General features: G+C 41.5%; 1 long non-coding RNA gene across 2 annotated transcripts; it reads right to left on the bottom strand.

The window, feature by feature from the left end:
* Positions 1–582: 582 nt before the first annotated feature.
* On the bottom strand, positions 583–9,195 carry LOC129168538 (uncharacterized). Of its 2 annotated transcripts, XR_008566274.1 has the most exons (4): positions 9,051–9,195; positions 4,999–5,172; positions 4,644–4,956; positions 583–4,562 (listed from the first exon to the last, which is right to left on the bottom strand). It is a non-coding gene; the product is annotated as an uncharacterized LOC129168538 (long non-coding RNA). The 2 variants fall into 2 exon arrangements; XR_008566273.1 differs by having other exon boundaries at positions 4,644–5,172.
* Between the last annotated feature and the right edge of the window lie 5,061 nt (positions 9,196–14,256).

The following is a 14,256-nucleotide window of genomic DNA, read 5'->3' as shown; positions in this document are numbered from 1 at the left end:
ATCCCTGTTTAATATTTACACTGAGCAAAATTTTAAAAGCATTGGAAATCTGAGAGGCATTTCCAAATGTGGAAAAAATGTGAAGAAGTTGAGATACGCAGGTGAAGAACATCACAATGCCCACAATTCATAGAAATAAACTGTATATGGTGAAAATATTGAACAAGTTGAGGAATATTTAGGACAAAGTTCCAAGACCAAAACCGCTGCTGATCGGGAACATTCATGCTCATCTCAGTTTTCCCAGAAAACATCTTGATGATCCACGAGACCTTTGGGAAAATACGCTGTGATTGATGAGACAGAAGTTGAACTTTTTGGTAGGTGTGTGTCCCATTACATCCAGCGCAAAAGTAACCCCGCATTTCAGAAAGAGAACCAACAGTTCAATATGGTGGTGGTAGTGTGATGGTCTGGGGCTGTTTTGCTGCTTCAGGACCTGGAAGACTTGCTGTGATGAAGGGAAGCATGAATTCTGCTGAAGGAGAATGTCGGGCCATCTGTTGGTGTCAGGTTCAAACTACTGTGACACTTGTAATAAAAACACAGCAATATTACAGAAGAGACAAGACAACCAGCATATCTTTTTACTCGCGAGGAGAACGGAGGAACGCACCAGTTACATTCCCACACCGCTCTGAATACGCTCTCCGAGCTCTCTCTTTTATTTGGGCATTCCCTATCTACAAGGTTGTGCAACTCTGAAGGATAGGGTGAGCAAGCAGTTGCACAAACTGTACTTGTCTTGTCTATGTGTGTGTGTCTGTGGCTGGTTATATTTAATACATGTGTGTTATGAAGCACATTCCAGCACAGCCTTGAAGGACATCGGTTAATCTGCGACTGCAGCCTTGGAGTCAACAGACAAAATGACAGACAATTCTAAAGGGCAAACACACTTTAACACTACTACGATATACCTGTATGAGTGATAATTATATTGCTGGTTAATTCAAGTCCAGTTCCAACAGTTGTTGACCTCAAGCTGAAACCAACTTGGGTTATACTGCAGGACAATGATCCAAAACACACCAGCAAGTCCACCACTGAATGGCTGAAGACTTCGGAGTGGCCTAGTCCAAGTCCTGACCTGAATCCTATTGAGATGCTGTGGCATGACCTTAAAAAGGCGCTTCATGCTGGAAAAGCCTCCAATGTGACTGAATGACAACAATTCTGCAAAGAAGAGAAGGCCAAAATTCCTCCCCAGCGCTGTAAGAAACTCATTGCAAGTTATCACAAACGCTTGATTGCAGTTGTTGCTGCTAAGGGGGGCCAACACTTATTAGCTTTAGGGGGCAATCCCTTTTTCACACAGGGACATGTAGCTTTGGATTTTTTTATCCCTTAATAATAAAACGTTTTATTTAAAAACTGCATTTTATGTTCAGTTGTGTTGTCAATGACTAATATTTACATTTGTTTGATGATCTCAAACACAAACAAGTGTGACAAACATGCAAAAAAAATAACAAAACAGGAAGGGAGCAAACACTTTTTCACACCACTGTATGTATGTTGTTGGAATTGCACTGCTGTTGATGTGTTCAGGTCAGAATAACGTCATAAAAGACTCTGTGGGGAGCTGCATTGTGACGCCGTCTGTCGTCATAACCGAGAGTTGTGGCTTGCCATGATGCGTATGTGTTAATTACACAAGAAATATGCATGTAATTAATTAAATAAATTACCCCATTGACGTGCTTTCTTTATGTGACTTATTTTTTTCTTTAATTTTGTTTTTATGTTCTTTCCTGAAAGAAAAAAAAAACTTCCTTAGGAAATACAACTTTATTCTTGTGAGATTATAACATTTTTTCCAGTACTAATACAACTTTGTTTTAAGAAAAAAAACATAGTATGATTTTTAAAAATGTGTGTATATTCTTAAAAAAATACAACTTTATTCTGATGAAATGATGGCTTTTGAATGTCCTTTGACATTCTTAAAACTTCATTGTTGTGTATAATGATTTTTTTTCACTGTATGTGCTATAAAATTTCATGACACAATTCAAGTGTCTGCTTACTCACATCTGCAGCAACAGAATAGATGAATGGAATCTCAAGCGTTGCCGTTTCTGGGTCTCATTGGCCACTTAATTGTTGCTAGGCAGAGTTTGCAGGGTGGGTGCACTCATACACAGCCCCACTGACCAATGAAATAAGAAATTACAGTCTCGTCACGCACACTAGACAAGACACTCAATCTTCCACTCATTGTGGTCCCAAGCAAGAACCCTACTGAACTTTTCATTTTGTCTATTTTTATGACTCGTCTGCATAAATTCAGCAGCTAAGTCATTAGCGGGTCGCACACGGCAACAAGTGCTGGGGAAAATGCAATCAGGCTTTAACACATAAACGCAGGCTGAATTATTAATCCCGTGATTAATTGTTATGATTGATTGGACGCTGTCTTTCAATAGGAACTGAACGTTGATTTTAGGGGAACAACTAATTGGAATTGTTGATGGAATTGGGGTGACGAGACGGGCGGAGCTATCAACTGAACACCACCTGGTGGTGAGTTGGCTCCGATGGTGGGGGAGGATGCAGGTCAGACCTGACAGACCCAAACATATTCTGAGGGTCTGACTGAGCCTCCTGTCTGAAGGAGTTTCAACTCCCATCTCCGGGAGTGCTGCCCCGAGGAAGGCAGTGGACATTGAGTAGGCCAAGTTCCGTGCCTCCATTGTCGAGACAGCTGTAGCCATGGAGTGGTTGGTTCCCTTTCGTGGAGATTATCCCAGAACCCGTTGGTGGATTCCATCGAGCTGAAGAAGTCGGTGTGGTACTCCAAAGGCAGCTGATGGCCAGCGGCAGGCCAAGTGTCTCCCCTTTCTTCAGGTACAAGTGGCCGAAATGAGTTTTCTCCATAGGGTTGCTGGGCTCAGAGATTAGGTGAGAAGCTCTGTCATCCGGGAGAAACTGGGAGTAGAACCACTGCTACTTCCCAGATGAGGTGGCTCGGGCATCTGGTGAGGATGCCGCCCAGACACCTCCCTGGGGAGGTTTTCAGGGCACTTCCGACCGGTAGGAGTCCTTGGGGAAAAGCCAGGACATGTTGCATGTTAGACAGAATATGTCTCCCACCTGGCCTGGGAACGGCTGGGATGAGCTGGATAAAGTATTTGGGGAGAGGGAAGTCTTGAATTCATAGATTATTTGCTGAAATTTAATGACGAGACGTATATTCAGTTGTCATTCTATTATAAGGGGCACCAACAGGGGGCAGTAAAATTCCATTAAGGTGCACCGCAGAAGAAAACTTCTCAAACATAACAGCTGGGGACATCCATCGATCCATCCATCTTCTATGCCACTTATCCTCACTAGGGTCGCGGGTATGCTGGAGTCTATCCCAGCTGACTTTGGGCGAGAGATGGGGTACACCCTGGACTGGTGGCCAGCCAATGGCAGGGCACATATAGACAAACACATTCATACCTATGGACCATTTAGAGTCTCCAATGAAGCTAACATGCATGTTTTTGGAATGTGGGAGGAAACCGGAGCACCCGGTTATTCCTTCAGGACGGAAACTGAAAAATAAAAAGTAAAATCAAATATCTTGAGATTTTAACAACCAACAACTAGCATTGATCTTAACTGGATGGGCTAGCCGTCAAATAACGTGAGAGTTCACTATAATAAATATTTACAAAACTGAAAGGTAGTCTTATGAGAAAAAAAAATCCAAACCAACATTTTATAACTCTTATTATGAACAGTTATACAACACAAGTTGCACAACAGACACAAAGCAGAACATTTTGCAGCTTTCTTCTTTTTCTTCTTTTTGATATTAATTTTTCATGTATTTATTGGTAACATAACGCAAATCTCCTTCCTCTCCACCTCCCTGTTCTTTCTCCACTTCACTCTCCGCATAACTCCACTCTACAACAAAAGTCTCCTGTTTCGCTTTGTAAAAATGCTCACAACTTCCCTTGGGCCAAGATCACCAAGTTCCTCTTTCTCTTGTGTACCGTGTATGCTTGGTCCATGGTGCGACGATAGGGGGTTAGGAGCCGTGGAAAATTTTGTAAAATTTTGATTTGGTAGGGTAAAGGGGGGCGTTGCCCTCCCCCTCTTGCCCCACTATAGAGCTGGCCCGTTTGTGTGCATGGGGAGTCGGTATTAATGAAGGCCGCGGACCAATGGCACTCATTTTTACTGGGAGCCTCTCCCTTCTAAAGTGTAAAACAGGTCATTTCCATTTTCAATTTCAGTTGATACACAAGTTCACCAAATGTCTTATTTTTAATTCTTTAGTATAATCCACAGCTCATGATAACATCATCTCACATCTTTAAGACAGTAAAACAATTATACATTCTGAAGAACCTTTGCTTTAAACACACAACACAAGCGTCATTCATTCCTTAAGGTGCGAGCTAGCATGTATTCACAGATAACCGTGTTTGGAGTTCAATTGATGTTTTTTTTCACCCTCATTTTTCCCAGATGAGAAGAAAAGCACAAGATGTCTTCCTGGCAGGATGTTGGACGGCACTGGGAGTCAGCCTGGCCAAGTAATCTGTTTCTGATTGGAGATTCTGTGGTGGAAAAAAAGAAATAATGACCAAAAAACAACATTCTCACAAGTGTTTAGTAAGCGATGGTGTTGCGAGACGTACAAATTAAAAAACGCAGGCACAATGCGCAGGAGGCAACCACGCTGGAGATTTGGAGTGCTCTGCCGCACTCGGCGCTCATCAGGCAATCGCGAGTCTTCAAGCAACATTTTGGGCACTTGCTTTTTCTCTCAGAGGTCCTAGTCTTGCTGTCCTGGTGCCTCTGAGGCTGGCTCTGGTGCACTTCAGGCTGGCTCTGGTACGCTTGAGGCTGGCTCTGATACACTTGAGGCTGATACACTTGGGGTGTGCTCTGATACACTTGCGGTGGAACCTGTACCATTTGGGGTGGAACCTGTACCATTTGGGGTGGAACCTGTACCATTTGGGGTGGAACCTGTACCATTTGGGGTGGAACCTGTACCATTTGAGGTGGAACCTGTACCACTTGGGGCTGATACATGTACGCTTGGGGCAGACCCTGATAAGGTGGGGGGGGATCCGGATACTCGTTGTGACTCATTTTGGCCCTGCCCTCACCATCGCTGTGGCCCATGACTTGGTATTCAGCAGCAAGACCAACGGAAAGATCCTGCAACACAAAGAGCAGGGCAGGAAATGGGTAATTTCGGCATCTTTCACTGGGAATAACAGGAATTATAAACCTTTTACTGGCAGAACATCCACCGTCCATCTTTTTTTGCAACTTAAAGCTGTTTTTGTAGACAAACATTAGACTAAGGACAACAATATGCTTAAAAAAAACAATTTTTGAAAAATGAGAAAAAATAAAATGAGAAGTACTGTCTAGAACTGTATCGAATTTGTTATTTAAAATATACGTCTGTGTAGGCGCTCAGTCGTACAGGAGTTGTCCATCGAGGAAAAGGCTGCTTGAGACGTCATCTGTACTTCTGTGAAGAAGGTGTCGGACGTTTCACTCCTCATCTGAAGAGCTTCGTCAGCGAACTAACAAGTGCTGGTAGCCTAGGCCTTAAATACAGTAAGAGTGGGCGGAATTGGTGTGCCAACACCCTCCTCCTATTGGTTCCTTACACTAAGCCTGGGCGGAGTAGGTCTAATCCTCTCCCGCCATTAGCACCTCCGATAAAAGGGAAGTCGCTCCCTGAGTTGGGTATGAACGACTCTGATACTGGCTCGTTAGCATCTATTGTTCTGGCTCGGCCCTGCCTTCACCTCATTTGCAAGACTAAGAGCTGTGGGTTTTGGTCTTAGTAACCTGCTGAACACAGGGTCCAAATTAAACCTCAAACCACCATTCCGATTCAATGATGGGTTCTGTTGTTTGACAAAAATAGCTTCCTTTACTCCTCTTTCAAACCATCTGTTTTCTTTGGCCAAAATCTTTACCTCGCTGTCCTGAAAAGAGTGATTGGTTGCTTTAAGGTGTAGATGTACTGCTGATTGAGGACCACTAGAATTGTCCCTGCGATGTTGATAAAGCCTTTCTTGGAGCATTTGCTTAGTTTCCCCAATGTAGTGCTCTTTGCATTCCTCATCTTTACAGTGGATGGAATAGACCACATTGCTCTGTTTTGGGTTTGGAGCCTTGTCTTTAGGATGCACTCATTTTTGTCTCAGGGTATTTACTGGTTTGAAATAGGTAGGAATTTTGTGTTTGACGCATGCTCATCATGTCAAGCCTATGCTGTGATGGCAGACGGCGTCCCCAAAATAGCGCCCCCACAATAGAATCAAACAAACAGTTACATGGTGTCTTTGAATGATACTTCATGGCTCATAATAACACGGTTAAAGTGTGATTCAGATGTTCTGCTTCTATAAAAGTGACTAGTGTGAGGCAAATAGATTTTCAGACATGTGTGCTATCTTTTAGAGTGATTTAAACGTTCAGTTCATTTGGAGCTGTTAATACATACACATATTTATAATACTGTCCTGTCATTTATCTTTCTGTGCATAAAATACAGCAAAAAATGGCATATTTCTCAGATAATAACAAATGGTGATTAATCATGATGAATTAATTTAAAAACTGTGATTAATTTGTTTAAAATTTTCAATCATTTGACAGCCCTAGTATTTTTTATTGAAATGTATTTATGTTAAAGTGTGGCTCTTATACATCTTTGTTGGAAATAAAGATAACACAAGTTTGATCCTTCAACCTGTGTCACAAACCTCACTGTCTTGCTTGTGTTGATATAAATCAGTGCTAAATTGCAGTTTCAAGCACTTCAGAGTACTTTCCTGGCGTTTGCAGCATCGTTGTGTTGCAAATGTACACATACGTAGTCCGATTCGAGTTGGCCATCTTACTTCATCGCTTCAAACCGGGTGAAATTACGCCATCAACCAAATTGTGTTTGATAATCGAGAAATAATTGAAATGTGTCACTTGTCTGGAAGTCGTTATGCTTGTTTGTGTTCTTTGTCGAGAAAAAGAAACAATAACCCCTCCTTCTACCGCTTTAACACAGGTTTATCTCAAATTCAAGTGTTTTTGAAGCTTAAACATGACTTTTTAAAATGTACTCACAACAGTAATGATTTATAATAATAGGTCTGCATGTAGATAATTTCAAAGTAAATATCAATACATCCTACAGTCATAATTCCTTCAAATTTCGCATCTTCACTCTATCACAGTTTTGTGGTTGACTACTGCCTATTATTAGTGAAAAAAAATATGCATATTGAATGAAATTGGATACATTTGTGGCCTAAATCTGGCATGACGATCTAGTGGTTAGCATGTTGGCCACACAACCAGGAGCTTGGGAATATCTGGGTTCGAATCTTCGTTGGAGTTTGCATGTTCTCCCATGTGTGCGTGGGTTTCCTCCCACATTCCAGAAGCATGCATGTTAGGTTAATTGGAGACTCTAAATGGTCCATAGGTATGAATGTGAGTGTGAATGATTGTTTGTCTGTATGTGCCCTGTAACCAGTCCAGGGTGTAGCCCGCCTCTCACCCAAAGTCAGCTGGGATAGGCTCTAGCATGCAACCCCTAGTGAGGACAAGCTGCATAGAAAATGTATGGATGGCCTAAATGAAGCATTTTCAAGCATTAAAATGTCTACAGTAAATGAAGTAAAATCCAAATATAAGGCATTCAGAAGATGAATTCAAAGGCATTGTGATGATATGTAGTATTCAACACTGGTCACTCGGTGCCACTAATGTTACTTAGATGAGACAATAACCATTACGCTGTCCAGAAAAAAAAAAGAACTCTCCCAATGGTAACGGCGTGACTTCGTTATGTCTTATTTATGTCTAACATGTCTTATTTTCTCTTATTAAGTCTACTATATTTGGTAAGAGGAGTGTAAAGGTGGATATAGGGGTGTTATATCATGTGTACTGTAGGGGGCTCTGATAATGTTAAAAAGGTGGCAAACAAGTTTTTTATGCTCTAACTCCCAAAATATAAAATTTTTAAACAAGCAATCCTAGTTGGTGGAAATTCACTTATCACAGTCCGGTCTGGAACCAATTAATAATTAATTTATTAATTAATTACAAATTTTATGAGTAACTAGAGAGACTAGTGCCATAGTCTCCCCCTATTGTAATTCACACCAAAATAATAATACTTCATTTTTTTGGATGATTCTTTGATATTCTGTAGAACCTGTTGGAAATTCGTACTGTATTATTTTTTGCAAGTGCTAATGAAAAAAAATCCTGGATCCCGACGGTGATATGGATCGGCCCCAAAATGTAATCAGTTCTTCCATATCCCATTTCTGACAATTCCTGAAAATTTCATACAAATCGATTCAGAACTTGTCAAGTTATATTGAACACAAACAAACAAACAAACATAAACGCTGGCAAACAACAAACAAACAACGCTTTACACTGCACTTGACGGAGGTAATTACCTATTTTTTGGTAGGTATGTGAGAGGTATGGTTTCCAGTATCCAAGATGTCCGCCTGTTGTTTTGTTTTGCGTGTGTTGAAAAGTGCTGCGTTCACTCAGGAGTGTCTGTTTGGTTGCGTCACCACTTTCTGCTCAGACACTTCCTGCTCCTAGAGAACACATCACACATGGACGGCAGGACTGGAATTCAAGCCAAATAAAAGAGAACGGAGCTTTCCCGTGAGGCTTTTCAGCTGATCTGCGACGCATTAACATTTTAGGACGAAGCACAAAGACGTTACTGAGTGAAGTTGTCTTGATTTGATGCCATTCTTCCACACTGATGAACGTTTCCCAACCACCCCCGGCAGCCACGATTGGATATTAAAGGATAACCCGGATAGGGAAATAACATCTTATATGTGCCATCTTGCACATTATTCCACATGAAACGAGATTGCTGGCATCCCACAGGGTACAGCAGCGTTTTAAGTGCACCTGTTTTCAAAACTATGCGTGGCGTCAAAGATAAGTCATGAAATTCCATCACCTCAACCGTTAGTGAAAGCAAGGAAGGCCCGTAAGGAGAGGAGGCCAAAAAGGAATCATGGTCTTACCCTTTGCTTTCAGAAGAGACTCTGTCGTTTCAAATCTCTTCGCTCTGTGTTGACTTGACGCTCGCTCTTCACCAGCTGAAATTGCTGCTGGAACAGGCGAGTCCGTCAAGTCTTACAGGTTTGACCGAGACACCTGACAGGTGATATACCGTGCTTCTGTCTCCTTAAAGGCGCAGTGGCACCTTTGCTTTTTTTTGTTTTGTTTTTGTACAATTACAAGTTCACTTCCTCTTAAGAAAGTTGTCATGGTGCGCAAGAAGGAGTTCATTGTTTGTCTTTAATGTAACTTAACATCCTAAACAGGAAGTATACATTTACATTATAGTATGACTTTATTCTCCTAGAAATAATAGCTTTTCCCCTGAAATGCGTATTAAATATGTAGTCGCCCCTCGCTATATCACAGTTCCATTATCACTCCCTCGCTATGTCACGTTTTTTCAGAAATGAATGAATGCATCACTGATGGCTGTTTGGTGGTAGACTATGGTCTATTATGAGCCAAAACATATGGAAATAAGAGTGATATGTAGTAGTCTGGCCACTAGGCAGCAGTAATGCCCCAAAAATTAAGACATTAGCTTACATTACGTTACCTTAACACTGCATGTAGATAGATTGACTTCCAGGCCAGCTGAGCTGAGTCGACATACCATGATAAGACAAAATTATACAGAATGAAAATTGATCCAAAAAGACCAAGGCCATGCATGTTACAAGGAAGAACATCACAATGCCCATAATTCACAGAAATATACTGCATATGGTGAAAATACTGAACAAGTTGAGGAAACCAAATATTTTGGACACACTATATCAATGGAGTGATCATGTGAAAAAGAAAGAAAATGTCGAATAGCTATAGCCAAAAACGCTTTCAGTAAAATGTACTCAGCGCTAACATCAAGGAAAATACTTCTCAGGGCATTCAATCGATCGAAACTGGACTGCTCAGGTTGTCTTAGAAGACGTTTGACCTCTCATCCGTGCAGGCTTCATCACTTCATGCTGGATGACTGAAAATATTCACAGGCATACATCAAGGATCGCTCTTCACCAGCCAAAACGGCCCTGGATGAGTCGCAAGTAGTGTGGGTGTGTCCGTTCATATGTTACTGGTTTGACAGAGACGCCTGCCACAAAGCTATGTTTCACTTTCACTTTCCTTTTCTTTTGCGCACCGCCATTGGAATTGTGTGCCTCACGCTTGGGAGACAGCACTGCGTTTGTAACCACAAAATGTTGTAACACGGAACATGGTCAAACCAGGACCACCTGTGGATGTACAGTATATATATATATATATATGTATATATATATATATACCGTAGTAGGACCTCAGTTTTTGTCATTAATTTGTTCCAAAAGGTCAGACAAAAACCAAAAGCATAGGGAATCATGCAAATTCAACTTATCCATGCCACACTTGCAAAAATATGAACAAATACAACATTTTATAGAGAATAAGTGTAGTTTTACAGTGTAGTTAAGTGTAGTTTTGCTGAAAACAAGGCAAAACAATTATAAATGACAAATGGATGGAAGTTATTGTTGACAGGAAGTTCACAAATTCAGTCGTGTTTCTAGCCTTCTGCATCAAACTGCTGCCACTCGCAACTTTCTTTGGCAGCTTAATTAGCAGCAGCATGGTTAGTGATTCAGCAACGCGTAGGGTGCTTTGTTTGGCGAAACCGACTAGTTTGTTAAGTGAAATATACGAAAACCAAGGCAAAATTTTTGCGAAAATTTAAATGAAAACGAATCATAGAAAAACTTTGGCGTACAAAAACCGAGGTTTAACTGTGCTAATATAACCAACTATATTTCTCTGAGTCTTAGTTCTATATTGTTCTTCTAAGACTGTGTTTTTTGATGTGACTTTTTTCTCTTTAATTTCATTTTGTTTATTTTCCTTCCTGAAAAAAAACAACTTCTTGAGGAAATGCAACTTTATTCCCGTAAGATTCTAACATTTGTACTGATGAAAACCCTACTGATCAAATGATGGCTTTTGAATGTCCTTTGACATTCTTAGAACTTCATTGTTGTGTATAATGATTTTTTTCATTGTATGTGCTATAAAACTTCATGACACAATTCAAATTTTTGCTTACTCACATCTGCAGTAGCAGAATAGATGAATGGAATCTCAAGGGTTGCCGTTTCTGGGTCTCACTGGCCACTTCCTTGTTGCTAGGCAGAGTTTGCACGGTGGGTGCACTCATACGCAGCCCCACTGACCAATGAAATAAGAAATTACAATCTAGTCACGCCCACTAGACAAGACAATCTTCCACTCATGGTGGTCCCAAGCAAGAACCCTACTGAACATTTCCCTTTGTCTATTTTGACGAGTTGTTTGCATAAATCCAGCAGCTAAGTCATTAGCAGGTCACACACGGCAACAAGTGCTGGGGAAAATGCAATCAGGCTTTAACAAATAAGCAAAGGGTGAATTATTAATCCCGTGATTAATTGTTATGATTGATTATATTGGACGCTGCCTTTCATTACGAGATGAACGTTGATTTTAGGGGAACAAATAATTGGAATTGTTGATGGAATTGGGGTGACGAGACGGGCGGAGCTGTCAACCGATCACCACCTGGTGGTGAGTTGGCTCTGATGGTGGGGGAGGATGCCGGTCAGACCTGGCAGACCCAAACATATTCTGAGGGTCTGCTGGGAACGTCTGACTGAGCCTCCTGTCTGAAGGAGTTTTAACTCCCATCTCCGGGAGAGCTGGCCCGAGGGAGGTAGTGGACATTGAGTCCGAGTGGGCCAAGTTCCGTGCCTCCTTTGTCGAGGCATCTGTGGCAGTGAAGTGGTTGGTACCTGTCGTGGAGATTATTCCAGAACCCATTGGTAGACACCAGCAGTGAGGGATTCCGTCAAGCTGAAGAACAAGTCCGAGCGGGGCTGTTTGGCCTGTGGTACTCCAGAGGCAGTTGACGGGTAGCGGCAGGCCAAGCGGTTTGTGGCTTTGGTGGTGGTTTGCGGTTCCCGGATGTGGGAAAGGTTCAGGGCAACCATGGAGAACAACTCCTGGATGGCTTAAAAGAAAACCTGACCTCAACACATCAACAGCAGTGCTATTCCAACACCATACATGTATCTCCAACTCACCAACGCATCTCTAGTCTACTCGTCGTGGGAACAACACTTCCTCATTGTCACTACTGCAAGATGCATTCACTGACACCAACATCTTTATGATGGTGTCATTATGTTATTATGGGTGGTCTAAATAAACGTAAAGACAAAGAAAAACAGTAAGTGGATATTCTTATCTCTCACTGATGTAACTCTTACTGTGGAAGTGCAATACGATGCATTTAAGTGTTCTTGGAAATCCCATAAAATATATTTAGCCTCAAAACATGTGAATTCGACTTGAGTTACATGGTGTATTTGAACGTAACCCTTCATGGCTCATAATAACATGGTTAAAGTGTGATTCAAATGTTCTGCTTCTAGTGTTAGGCAAATAGATTTTCAGACGTGTGATTTCAACTTTCTGTTCATTTGGAGCTGTTAATACATACAAATAGACATGATTCTGTCCTGTCATTTATATTTCTGTGCACAAAATACAGCAAAAATGGGCATAATGAATGACTATCGCCCTATAGCACTCACTCCTATTGTTATGAAGTGCTTTGAAAGAATAGTCATGACCCACATCAAAAAGAGCATCCCGGTGGCAACTGTGGACCCTCTACAGTTTGCATATCGCCAGAACCGGTCCACAGATGATGCAGTCAACACTGCCATCCACACAGCCCTTTCTCACCTACAGGGCCAGGACACATACGTCAGAATGCTATTTATAGACTATAGCTCTGCTTTTAATACAGTCAGCCCCCACAAACTCACAAATAAGCTCCTCACACTTGGCCTGTCTCCCTCCCTCTGTAACTGGGTGTTTAACTTTCTCACGGGCAGACCCCAGTCAGTCAGAGTCCACAACCGCACATCCAGCTCAAGAATTGTGAGCACTGGGACCCCACAGGGGTGTGTGCTGAGTCCACTCCTCTACACGCTCTTCACCTACGATTGCGTGGCCTCCCAGAACAACACCAGCATCATTAAATTTGCGGATGACACTACAGTCATCGGACTGATCACTGGTGGTGTTGAAACATCATACAGAAGAGAGGTGGCGGACCTCATAGCTTGGTGTCGTGATAACAATCTCCTTCTCAATACAGATAAGACTAAAGAGATGATCATCGACCCAAGAACAAGGGAAAAGGAGCCGCATAGACCCCTGTTTATTGATGAGACTGAGGTGGAGAGGGTGAAAACCTTCAAGTTCCTTGGCACACACATCAGCGAGGACCTCACCTGGTCTCACAACACCCAACAAATTATGAAGAAGTCCCAAAGGAGACTGTACTTCCTGAGAAGACTGAGGAAATTTGGCATGTCCACCACAATCCTGAGTTGCTTCTACAGATGCACTATCGAAAGTGTCCTTACCGCCTCCATCACTGTTTGGTACGGTAACTGTACAACACGTGATAGGAAGGCACTCCAGCGGGTGATCAAGACCTCACAGAACATTGTTGGGGCAGCCCTCCCCTCACTGCAAGACATTTATACATCTAGAGTCCTACGCAGAACACACAACCTCATCAAGGACAGCACACATCCACAACACTCATTATTCACACTCCTACCGTCAGGCAGACGCTACAGGAGTTTGAAGTCCAGGACCACAAGGCTGGCAAACAGCTTTTACCCACAGGCCATCAGGCTTCTCAATGAAGCACTCAGACACGCCACACGCAAAACACGCACACACTCATAGCACTTTATTTATTTATTTATTTATTTTTATTATTTACTTGTATTAATGTCTCTTCTGTTGTTGTTGCTTAATTTCTTGGTATTTATGTATATGTGTTTATGTTTCTTATGTTCTTATTCTTTCTTGTGTTTTTCTTTCTTTTCTTGGGAGAATGAACAGAATAAGATTTTCATTGCATGGTATAACTGCTGTTTTACCATGCACATGACAATAAAACTCTCTTGAATCTTGAATCTTGAATCTTGAATAATTCACACATAATGGCAAATGATGATTAATCATGGTTAATTAATTTTAAAACTGTTATTAATTTGATTACATTTTTTAATCATTTGACAGCCCTAGTATTTTTTTATTTTGATTTATTTATTTATTATATATTTATTTATTTAG

Source organism: Dunckerocampus dactyliophorus, chromosome 15, assembly GCF_027744805.1.
Source record: "Dunckerocampus dactyliophorus isolate RoL2022-P2 chromosome 15, RoL_Ddac_1.1, whole genome shotgun sequence".
Lineage (NCBI taxonomy): Eukaryota > Metazoa > Chordata > Actinopteri > Syngnathiformes > Syngnathidae > Dunckerocampus > Dunckerocampus dactyliophorus.
This window is presented reverse-complemented; position numbering and strand designations above follow the sequence as displayed.